The sequence below is a fragment of the Asparagus officinalis genome, chromosome 5 (assembly GCF_001876935.1).
Source record: "Asparagus officinalis chromosome 5, Aspof.V1, whole genome shotgun sequence".
In the NCBI taxonomy this organism is placed as follows: Eukaryota; Viridiplantae; Streptophyta; class Magnoliopsida; order Asparagales; family Asparagaceae; genus Asparagus; species Asparagus officinalis.
The window spans coordinates 18,045,436-18,058,735 of record NC_033798.1 but is presented as its reverse complement, the minus strand read 5'-3'; the positions used below and the strand labels follow the sequence as shown (position 1 = coordinate 18,058,735).

General features: G+C 34.3%; 1 long non-coding RNA gene across 1 annotated transcript; it reads left to right on the top strand.

Moving 5' to 3' along the window:
- LOC109839984 lies at positions 305 to 9,069 on the top strand. Its single transcript, XR_002246774.1, has 2 exons — positions 305 to 344; positions 8,861 to 9,069. It is a non-coding gene; the product is annotated as an uncharacterized LOC109839984 (long non-coding RNA).

The window sequence follows — 13,300 nt, the reverse complement described above, 5'->3', positions numbered from 1 at the left end:
TTTTTGAATGAAAGTTAAACATTGACTATCAGAGGTAATCATTAATGTGATTGTTTTGTGTTCCCACTATCCTATTGAAGAGAATTATGTTGGCATTCTTGTTTTGATAATGATTTACAAACAATTTACTACTAATGTTGTTTGTCTAGTGTTTGTGCATTCCTATGTATTGTAGACAAACAATGTTGTTGGAGGATGGATGGATTAAGCCTACACGATCATATCAAGAGGAGGTTGGCGGATTTGTGGAGTGAAGCTACATACAATTCAAGTTAAAGATCAAGTACAAGCTTCATCCGCGAGATTACCAAGTCAAGCCTATTGAAGATCAAGATCAAGCTTGGGTAATTTAGTATAGGTTTATATTATGTGTGTTTAATACGTTAAGCTCAATATCTATACACACACATTTATTGGTTTCTTCGTATATATATATAGTTATATATATATACATACGTTTTGTTTTCTATGTATATATATAGTTATATATATACATACATAGTTTTTGAGTTTTCATATTTACTATTGTGTTTTTGAAAACATTGCATAGAATATGCAATTTTGTGAAAATATTGTTTTATTAGTTTATAGACTTCAATATCAGTTCATACATGTTTTACTAAGTCTATAAAAACATTTCACAAAGTTTTAAAAGTTGGTTTATGTCAAAACATCAAAATTCAAGTATCTCATATTTTCATGTTTTGAACTATTTTGTAAAATGATGATATTTTTCATTTGGGAAGTCCTTTCTGATAACCAGTTGCTGTAGCATGTTCATTATCATGTCTACAATCATTCCCCAGACTGTTTTTGTCTTTTTGGCTGGGGCTTTGCTAAAGTTTTGAGAGGGTATAAATACCCCATTTCCTTCAGCTCTCCACCTAACTAAGAGAGTTTTAAAACAAGTTTAAGAAAGTTTTAACAAGGGTTTTAGTTTGATTTAAGTGTGTTTAAAAAGCTTTTAAGCAAATTGAGAGTTTGTTTTTGTGATTCAATTCTACAAGAGCTTGAGGAGATCATCTATTGGTGTTTGGGCATCCAACTCTTCTCCCTCCACTCTTGATATATTGAGAAGTTTTCTAAACTCTATTTCTAGCTTTTTTATATATTTGATTATCATTGTTATTAAGCTAGAACTACATTGAGTTTAGTTTTGATTTATATCTCTTTGTTCACACACAACCTTTTGAGCTTATTGTATTTACATTCATAGTATAATTTGGGGTTGTGGGTTTGTGACTAAGAGTTATGCTTAATTGAGTTCTCACCTTGTTTTGAGAACAATCATTTGTTATATTTGTGCTTATTGTGAGAATCACTTTGTAATACACTTGTACACCGAGTGAGGAGTGTGTGGTGAGAGTCGGGGATCGTCCCAAGAGGAGTGGCGTCGGTTGATGTGCCTAGAGAGAGGTTGTAACCGCGCACTTAAGGGAGACACGGCTAGGTCCAACACTTAGTGGGTGTAGAGTGTGATTGCAAGAGTGTGAGTTGCTAGAGTTTCGGTTAGCTAGAAAACGAGCTGTGTAGAAGAAGTTCCGGCTTTCCAAACCGGATTGTGTTAGTGGATTTCTCCCCGGGATGTGAGGGAGCGAGACGTAGACGGAAGGTCCGAACTCCGTGATCATATCTTGTGTTTGAGTGTGCTTTGCGTTTATTTATACTTGTGTTATTTATTTCTTATCGCCATTGTCATTAGCTCATCATTTATATGATCCACTATCTAGTTCACATTGTTTACCCCTTGTGTTAGTTTATATATCCTTGCCATATATATATATTTCATCATATAGGATATATCTCATTGTTTACAGTTGCTTATCCTAGCTCATATATCTGTTTTGATATTTCATACTTGCTAGGATAACTTGTTAATTAGTTTTTAATTGGCATTTAATCGGATTAGATTAGCATAAGACCCTAATCACCCCCCCCTCTAGGGTCTAACACCCACCGCGATCTGATCTGATTGCACCACTACCAGTTCATCAGAAAGAATAGCTTCTCCCATTGTGATCGCCATCTTCTGTAGGAACAAAAAATTGACCGAGATTGATTCTCTTATTTTAAGAAAACTGGATTCGATCACTTGGTACGAAACCCTTACAATCACTCCACACTCTCTCTCGATTACAGATGAAGAGAAGATTAATTCAGCTCCTCATTGTTTAACGTGGGCTCTTGGTAGTGAAAGGATACTTCCCCCGATGCTTGAGTCGAGATTGCTTCCCGTTGACGATTAGATCAAGATCGCTTTAACTCGAGAGGAGAATCAGACTTTGTTGATGGCGTAGATTGTTAGAACCGAGGTTCGCATCTCAATCTTTTATGCCAAAAGCTCTGCCTCCCGTGCTCCTCTTCTGCCCCATAGCCGCTCATGGCTATTTATAGGATTTCAGCACGTAACTGACGTGCTAAAATTATGGGTAGAGGGCGTAACTGCCTCCTCCAATTCAGCCCACATTGGTCACTAGAGCGAAATGTTCTCCTAGAGTTTAGCGCATGCTGCTGACTAGGTCTTCAAATCGTTGCAGCTGGATCTCCTACAGACAACAAGCCTTGCTGCATGGCGAGGTTCATCAGATTGAACGAGCCTTAATATGTAGCGATGTTCGTCTTCTAAGGCCAACTCTGCAGTATAGCAAACTATCTTCAGTGACATCGTCTGACGAGCTTTGTATTCACCAATGAACTTCGTCTTCGATAGCTGAGTCCAACTGTATAGCAAGTCTCGTGACTTTCCTTTTGACGAGCCTCATTATGAACCACGAACTTCATTTCCAATGACGAACCCCGAACCTCGTATCCAACGACGAACTCCGAACTTCGTTTCCACTGGTGAATTCCGAACCTCGTATCCAATGACGAGTTTCGTCTTCCAGAGTAACTTTGTCCACAATGATGAACTTTGATGTCGAGCTTCGCGATGCAGTGAACCTCGTCTTCTGATGTTGAGCCTCGCTACATGACGAACCTCGTAGACGAAGCTGTCAGGCAAGCTTTAATCAGTTCAGGTGAGCTAAGTTGTCAGGCGAACTTAGCATTGCAGGCGAACTTCAATGTTTTAGGTGAAGTCCAGTCTTGTAGGTGGACTTCAGAACATGCTGCGAAGAAGGGTCATAACTTTCAAATCGTAAGTCGGAATTGGACGAATTATATATGAAAATCGACCATCTCGATGAGACAGAGCCGACCAAACCGACCCCAAAGGGTTCGGTTTGCTATTGTCTATTTTTTTAAATTCCTTACGGTTTGAGAGATATTAGCGTTTTTTGTCAGTTTTGAGCTTCTTTGCTAGGAATTAAGGTAATTTTTATTGCCTACAGACCCCAGTGGTCTATTTATAGACAACTATGAGCTGTCAAATCAGGACGGGATTTTAGGAAAAATCCCGCCCAAAACACGAACTTTGCGTTCGTGTTGGTTGAACTTCTAAACGCAAAGTTCACCCTGAACTTCTAAACGCAAAGATTCACCCTGCGCTTTTAAATGCAAAGTTCTCTCAAACAAACATTTCAGCAATCATCCTCAAATACTCAGAGAAGCTAGTAATGGCCATCAAGGTGACGAAAGCTGAGAAGAAACATATTTACAACAAGAAGCTATGCAGCCTCTTGGATGAGTAAAGACAGGTTATAATTAATAATGCTGATACTATCAAGCTCGATCAGTCGCGCAACTCATTCTTCCAAATGGTTTAACATTCCAACTAGGATTAACAAGGATATTGTTGAAATCATTACCCCAGTTTAGTTGATCAAGAAAGGAGACAAAGTGGGTTCTTCTGAGGCCGCCCTCCTAACCAAATTTGGGATAAGATCCTTCTCGTATGGGCTTGTGGTTCTCTCTGTCTATGACAATGGATCTGTCTTCAGCCCAAAGGTGTTCAACTTCACTAAGGATGACCTTGTCAGCAAGTTTACAGCTGGTGTTTCTATGGTTGCTTCGTTGTCCCTAGTTCTTTCTTATCCAACTCTTGCAGCTGCACCTTGGGTGCTCATCAATACTTACAAGAATCTTTTTGCTGCTGTTGTTCATACTGAATACATCTTCATACAAGTTGAAGGAGTATCTCAAGGATCCAAGCAAATTCGCTGTTGCTATCACACATGTTGCATCGGCTAAAAAAGTTAATCCTATTAATTGAAAGACACCCTAATGCCACTAGAAAGGAACCCTAGAACGAGATGAATAAGGTTTATGCTAATCTAATCTGATTTTATGCCAAATTAAAACTTATTGTTAAATATTCTAGCAAGTATAATATGTGACAAGATATATATACAAGGATATACAAATAATACAAGGATGAAACAAACAAGTATAAACAATATAGTGGACAAACTAAATAATAAGACAAAGACGATATGAGCAATGAACACAAATATAAATGAACGCCAATACAAACTCAAACACAATCAAATGATCATGGAGTTCGGACCTTCCGTCCTACGTTTCCGCTCCCCACTCCCGGGGAGAAATCCACCATCACACCGGATTTTCAACGTTCACCCGAAAACGTTTACACCTCACAATCGGTTTTCTACACTCATCGACAAACGTTTATAACTCACACTCGATTTTCTAGTTCACCGAAAACTTTATAATCTGTCACTCTTACAATCCCACTTTACACCCTCTAAGTGTTGGTCCCGAGCCCGTGTCTCCCTCAAGTGTTAGGAATTATAACCTCTCTAGGTATTACCGCCGACCTCACTCCTCTTGGGACGACTCCGTCTCACACCACACACTACTCTCGGTGTACAAGTGTATTACAAAGTGATCTACACAATTAAGCACGAATACAAATATTTGTTCTCTAATATAAGATGAGAACTTTATGTAAGCTCACTCTCTAAATCACACAATCTCACAACCCCAATTATACTATGTAAGTAAATACAATAAGCTCAATAGGTTGTGTGTGAACAAAGAGAAAATCAAATATAAACTCAATATAAACTCTAGCTTAATGAAGATGATAATCAACAAATAATAAACACACAGCTAGAATTGAGTTTAGAAATTCTTCTCTGAAAAACAAGATGGAGAGATGGAGATTGAAGCTCAAACAATAAAGATGATCTCCTTCACTTATGAAAACTTCTTCACAAACCAAACAAACACTAAAACAAACTTATTTAAAAACTTTCTTAATTGACCTTAGAAGTATGAGGCATGGGGTATATATAGGCTCATGAAACAACCCCAAAAACTAAGAGAAAACATCACAAAAAGATAATAACAGAAACTGAAAATTCTGGAGAACTAGCCGTTATGATGCCGTCAGTCGACTGATGACTAATATTGTTCATTAGTCGACTGATGAGCTAACCGACGACCGTTACAGGCCAGCAACACATCATCAGTCGACTGATGAACTCGTCAGTCGACCAATGACCTCATTAAGCAACACATCATCAGTCGACTGATGAACTCGTCAGTCGACCAATGACCTCATTAGTCGACTGATCAGTTGACTGAAATAAAACAGAAACTTTTGATAATTCCAGGCGTTTTCTTCAGTCGACTGAACACATGTATCAGTCGACTGATAACATTTTATCAGCCTGATATGAATAGTAAAAATCAACTTTAATCCTCATTTAAAAATATCAAATAAATTCTAAAAAAATGTAAAACTTTGAGAAATTATTGTAAACATAAAAATGAGCATGTTACAAAAACTCGTTTCCAAAAGCATCTCTCATTTGTAAAATATCATCATTTGTAAAATATGTCCAAAACATGAAAATACACAACACTTGTTTTTGATATTTTAGCTAAACCATGTTTTGAAACTTTACAAAATAATTTTATAGACTTAATAAAAGATGTATGTAGTGAATGTTAAGTCTACAAACAATAATACATTATTTTCACAAAAAATGTATATATAATACAAAACACATTTGTTTTTCCAAAACCAATAGAATACGAAACATGAAAGTGTATATGAATATAACTATTGTTTCACATCTATATAGCTAAACCAAAACATATATATATATAATATACAAAATCAAAACGTGTATGTGTGTATATGATTGAGCTTAAAGTACTAACACACATAATATAAAAACCTAGACTAAATTACCCAAGATTGATCTTGATCTTCAATAAGCTCTTCTTGGTAAACTTGTGGATGAAGAAGTGCTTTTAGATTTGAAAGTATTTGCTTCAATCCACTATTTCCGTCAACCTCCGTTTGATATGATCGTGTAGCTCAATTCCATCCAATCTCCAACTCATCGTTTGCCTAGAATAACTATAAAAACACAAACACTAGACAAACAATATTAGTAGTAAATTGTTTGTTAAACATCATCAAAACAAAAGGCCAACACTAATGGATCTAATGATGATGACTTGGGCTTTAGCTTATTTGACTAAGTTCATTATTATCAAAATACAAAAGTTATCTTGTTTATCGGGAATATGAGGTTAACCGTTACCAAAATTTGTGAGTAATTGCCAATACAGGAAGCAGAATTCCGACGTACAGCAAATTCCGACAACCAAGTTTACAATGTCCTCAAAACAGAGAGTGAACAATCATTCAACAAATTTTAGGATTCAAAGTATTCTAAAAATTCGTCCCAATCAACCGTGAACTTTTGAAAACTTTGGAGGGCGTTCTGTAGACTGTCTAAAATCACAATAGATAGTTGATCCCTACCAAACTTTAATGATAGAAGTTACAATTTGGCGACTTGTATATCAGTATCTCAATAATGAAAGTTACAATCAAACAACTTTCACATTAATAAACGAAAGCTACAATTGGAGAGTTTTCACGTAGAACGAGAAATGTTATAATTCAACGACCTTCACAACGAGTGATAAAAGATCTGATTCAATAACCTTCACAATCAACAATTCCGACGACTCTTATCTCAAAAATAGCTAAAGTGAAGATTATAGAACAATAGTCTTTGCAGCACTTTAACAGGGGAGGTCACAAACCTACAATCTCTTCGGAAAAAAACACAGAAGCGACCTCTGCGTTTCACCTTCAAAACGCAATGCGGTCATTGCGTTTCAGCATTAGGCGGATGCCTAACTCTGCGTCCCAAATCTGAGACGTAGAGTTCGGTTCCTGAACGCCAACTTGAGGCGTTTGACTTGTTAAAACACGAGCTGAACGGCTTTAAAATCGTTTTCCCCATGTATTGAGGGATTCTCGCCCACTTAGGAGTGGATTAAGGGGTCGGTTACACCCCCTTATCCTCCTATAAATATCCAATCAACTCAACCGAGTAGGGGGATCAGATTTTTTAGGGTGAAAATCAGATTTTTGGAGATCGACATCTGATTTTGGGTTGATTCGGAAGGAGGTTTGAAGGATCTTTTCATAACAGATAGCTTAATTCAGTAACCAAATTTTTTGGTTTAACAACTCTTTTCATAGAGTTTAAACTCGTTTTGAGTTCATAAACTCATAAGAGTTCTTTTCATACTTACCACGTAAGTTTATATTAGCCGTTCCAGTGAAGTGAGATATCGGATCGTCAACGAGAAGCAAATTTGATACAAACGTCGAGAGAGGCATCTCGTCGTAACCGTGAAGAACCCAGTTTTAAACAAAGGGGAGGATCTCCGTCGATCTTTTTTTTTTTGTAAATTAGGAATCCAATATAAGATTGTAATTTCTTTTTCTAAAGTTTGTTAGAGAGAAATTGTATTGAGGACGTTGTAATCATTCTTTATCTAAATCAGTTAGGGAGAATAATACATTTTTGTTCTCAATTTTCTTCTTCAAATTTTCCCACCAAACGCAAGACCATGCAAATTGCACACAATCTCTTCACCAAGAGATCACAACTCTCACACCCGAGAGAACTTTTCTTGAATCAACACCACAATTCCTATAAGCATTGATTGTGTAGTGATGTGTAGCGGTGGCTTTAGGAATGTTTTTAATTTCTGGAAGTTTCCTAAATAAGTTGTATATTGGATGAAGATCAAAGGCTAACTCAGAGAATACTTTTCTCAAGTGAAAAATCTGAATGTTTTGAATTCTTGAGAATACACAAATATTTATCTTATAGATAGGAATCATTATTTGCAATGAACTTGTAACCTATTTATATCCCTTGAAAAGATAAGATTTCAAAGCCAATTAACAAAACAAAACGGCTAAAAACAGTCACAAATTCAAATTCTGAAATGTCATAAAACTATCACTGTAGTCGACTAATAGTCGTTGTAGTCGACTACACTGAGTTAGAACAGATTCTGTTAATTCAAGATATTTCTTAGTAGTCAACTACACTGGCCATTAGTTAACTACTCTGTAAAAAACAAAAAGTCTGGAATTCAAATTCAAAGAAGAGTAGTCGACTATACTGTGTAGTAGTCGACTATACTGTAAAGAACAGAAAGTTAAGAATTCTAAAATGACTTTTAGTAGTCGACTACACTGTATTTTTATAGAAACTAACATTTTGTCTAAGTCTTTAGTAGTCGACTATACTTTTTTTTCCTTTAAATGTATGAAATGTGCATTGATGAAAGTCACTTACATATTGCATCGAACATTATTTGCTCGATACATTAACTTTTACATGCTTGACATATGATTTAAAAAAACAAAGCTTCTTAAGAAGTTAACCTCATTGGATTGGCTGCAATGCCAGGCACTGCTGGCAAAGGCTACTTACTGTACATGGCTAAGCTCTGATTTTATTAATCAATACTAAATCCTTTGTCGGACCAAACGTTCTCTCTTTTCCCTTCTTTTATACTCCTTTCACCAGTTAGAAACTATTAGTTTAGTGAATTTTCATTTAAAGTTAGTTTTGTTTATGTTCCTACTCACTGTTATGTATTAATCATGCTGTTAATGTTTCTGCAGTTCTGTACTCAATGTGGGAGAAGAACATGTAGAAATGATTATCTGTACTCTATATCACAAGAGGTCCCTATATTCCCCACTTTGTATACTTTTCGAGGGGTGGTGAATGGGAGAATAACATGTGATTACTTTATTGTTTGTGTATAACCATAGTAATAATAACCATTGTGACATTCTGCTTGTTATCTCAGTTCAGGAGGATCAAAGGTCATTCGTGTACTCATGTTTTTTGATAGCATAATAGTTTAGGTGAGTTTGAGGCATCATAGAGGTGGGAATATTTTGTGCAAATCTTTTTCAGTTTATGTACTTTCGAAGAAGGGAAAAATTACCAAATTGGTATTTTTTTATAGACCCACTTAACCAATTTGGTATTTTTTTGTAGCTCCTGTCACTTTTGGTACTTTTTTCTAAGCCCGATGGTCAAATAGGCCTAAAAGTTGGCTGTCAGTTGAAAAAAAAAAGGTTTTGGTCCTTCAAATCTTTAGTAGTTTGATATTGTTAACCCCTCAAATCACTGAAATTCACCCCCAAATCCCCCCTCCAACGCGCCGCCGTCTTTACTCCCCCTTTTCATGTTCCTTGGTGGAGGGTGGGATCGTGGGTGAGGGGATTTGAGCTCCATCATGATGAGGTGGGAGGAGAGGGAGGAGGGGGTTGGGATCGAGGTCAGGGATTTTGAGGGTTTTGAGGAGAGGAATGTCATTGGAGAACATGAAGGGGAAGGCGGTGGGGCGTAGGAGGGTGAGGTGGAGGCAGGCTAGAGGGTGAGTTTCAATGGCTTGAGGGGCTAATATCAAGCTACTGAAGATTTGAAGGACCAAAACCTAAAATGTTTTAGCCGGCGATCAACTTTTGGGCCTATTTGACCATCGGATAAGAAAAAAAATATGAAAAAGTCGCTGGAGCTAAAAAAAAAAAAAATACAAAATCACTTAAGTGGGTGTAAGAAAATACCAATTTGGTAATTTTGCACGGGGAAGAAACTGAAATGAAGAGGACAGTCGTAAAGCTGTGCATCCTTGGATGCGCCTGTTCTGGGAGAAGTATATAGGAAAAGTAAAAAAAAAGGGTGTCGTGGTAACATGAGATTACCAGTGCAGCGCGTTATGTCCAAAGCAGCCACTAGGCCGATTAGTAAGTCTGCATATGCTTCGTAGGATGCATACGCGCATGAGGATGCACAAACCCACGCTCTTTAATTTGTTGTGAAGCAGCAGACGCATATATGAGTGCCGGTGTTTTGTAACCACGAAGGAGATCCAATTTATCTTCCTGCCCTCCGAGTGAATGGTTCAAAATTCCTTTGCTTGGACACAGAGTGTTCTGATAAAATTTATACTTCGCTATTTTGGATGCCAGTAGGTTACTGAAGATTGATGCGTGAATCAATGTTCCGATACTCGTCAATAAGTGAGGATGTGAGTACGTGCGTATGTTCGTGATGGATTCATGAGAAAAATTTCAAGGTGATGATGAAGTGCATGTATGGGAAAGTAAATCATCACGCAACTAATATTGTTGAGTTTTAACCAACTTAGAGTTTCTATGCCTAGCTATTCGTCTCATGGGGATGGAGCCATTAAACTCATCCATTTCTTTCTTATTTTTAGACTACGAAACCCCCTCCGTATTCCTCAAATAAATTTAATACTATTATAAAAGAGTGTTGGCATGTTAAAATATTTCTTCCAAAAACACTCTTTAAAACACATACATGCTTAGATAAAACACATGCATTCATGCATAAATCATATCTCATACATACATAACCCTCAATTAAATGCATTATATAACCTCCCATTAATATATTAGTCTTTTATAATTCTCACTAATTATCACTATCATAATTTAGTACGTAAACAAAATCATAGTTTATATTATTACACTACAGCAAAATATAAATAATAGTTTTGATTCAATATTATAATTCTAATACTATTATTTTTAAAGAAGAATATTACACTTAGCAAAACATAATACATTATATTATTAGTATGTTGATTCATTATTTATATAGTATACTATAAAATATGAATTATGATAAAATACTATTATTTTAATTTTTTTCAAAATAATATAAATACATTATATTATTAGAACATTAAATTTTTTTTCTAATACTATTATAAAAGTGTGTTGGCATGTTAAAACATTTCTTCCAAAAATGCCCTTTTAAACACATACATTATTATATAAAACACATGCATTCATGCATAAATCATACATCATACATACATAACCTTCAATTAAATGCATTATATAATCTCCTATTAATATATTAGTCTTTTATAATTCTCACTAATTATTACTATCATAATTTAGTACGTAAACAAAATCATAGTTTATATTACACTACAGCAAAATATAAATAATAGTTTTGATTCAATATTATAATTCTAATACTACTATTTTTAAAAAAGAATATTACACTTAGAAAAACATAAATACATTATATTATATTATTAGTATGTTGATTCAATATTTATATAGTATACTATAAAATATGAATTATGATAAAATACTATTATTTTAATTTTTTTCAAAATAATATAAATACATTATATTATTAGAACATTAAAACTTTTCCCCAAAAATATCCTCAATAATAACATCAATTGACAACAAATAATACTATATATCTAATACATGTGCTTATATGCGCTACATATTAATGCACCTTATTCGAGGTCAAAAAGGACAATAGCTAGGTGGTTATTCAAAGGGATGATCTTTAATTTTCTTGAGGAATTGAAAGGTGAATGCATAACGTTAATTGAAGCCTAAGGGTTTCATTTAAATAATAGTCCCTCTCTACTAACGTTAATTTACACCTAATTATGAGAATTCAAATTCTTATTCACTTGTAATAAAAATTGAATTGATGTATTCAATCATTTCTATAGCGAAAGTTATATGTATATGTTGTTTGTATTTGGATAAAGGTCAACAAGGATAATTAAACTTTTCATTATCTTTTTTTTTTTCTTTTCTAAAAGTCTTCATAATCTTTCAGACTCCACTAATTAAGCTTTTCTCAACCTATTAACACCTCATAATTACTTATGAAGTGTTGTCTTAACTCAAACCTCTTCCTCTCCTCCATCTTATAGCTGCCAAACAATCAATCTATAAATACAACCTCTTACTTCTACCCTCACAAATCCCTCATCAATCATGAAAAATAAGTTTCTCCTCCAATATTAAGCTCTTGCCCTCATAATCTCTCTTTCTTTCACTCTCGCAATAGTCCATGAGCTCTCGCCAACAAACTCGATCAACCTCTATTTGGTCTCATTTATTGATTACCTTCAAGGAAGGAGACGTTAGCCTCTAGGCTACTGGAGCTTACTATACCTCCAAAATTAAGCCCCTGCAGGACCTTGAGTTATCGGCATGATCCATCTTGATCGAATGTTGAAATTTTTTTCGTTTCAGGAATTGATTTCAATGTGATGATAAAGATTTAACCTTTTTTACTTTGGAGTATTATTTGGCATTAGAGGAATATACAAAGCAATTGAAAAGTTAGTTTAATAATATATAAAAACACATGAAAAATAATAGTATTTATGTTTTTAAGAAAAAAACATACATATTTTATTTATCATAAGTATGCATTCAAAATCAAAACATAAATACTATTATTTTAATAATATATAGAAATAACAGGTTAAAAAATAATAGTATTAGAATTATAAGATATAAACTATTCTTATTTTATATTATACTATAAAATAATAGCATTCGGAGGGCAAAACATGTACGTTTTTCCTTTAAAAACATTTAGTACGTAAACAAAATAATAGTTTATATTTATCATAATTATTTTAATAAATTATGAATAAATAATAATTATTCAAACTATAATAATTAATCATATAGTTATTTATACATAGTTTTATCGTATAATTTATCACTTAAACAAAAAATAAAATAAGTATGCTCTTTGAACGTGCACTATACTATCATAAAATATTTAAATTATGTGACTTTCTCACGCGTAGTCACAATTTTTGTTTTTACATGTATTAATTAAGTGTTTATCTGCTATTTTATTTGTTGTTTTAATTTTTTAATTTTTCACAAAAGGAAAAATTTTATTACATAATTTTATTTATTAACACATAGTTTTACTATTCAATAAAAAAAATCAAAACTTAAAAACATGTATGTTCACATGCAAAGCACGTGCATTATACTAGTAAATAAATAAAAGGGAACTCTGAAAGGGTCCTTGTCATCTTAGACCCCAACATCTTAAGGTAAGTAGCACTCATATTTTCAGTTTACATCTTCAAATCTGAAAATTAAGGTTTGATGGTCTAATTTAGAAATATGAAAATTTTTGAGGAGGATCTAATATATAGTTAACAGAGTTTTGATACGAGCACCTCTGAGTAGCACCAATTCGAAAGATTTTGGGGGCTAATTTCTTAA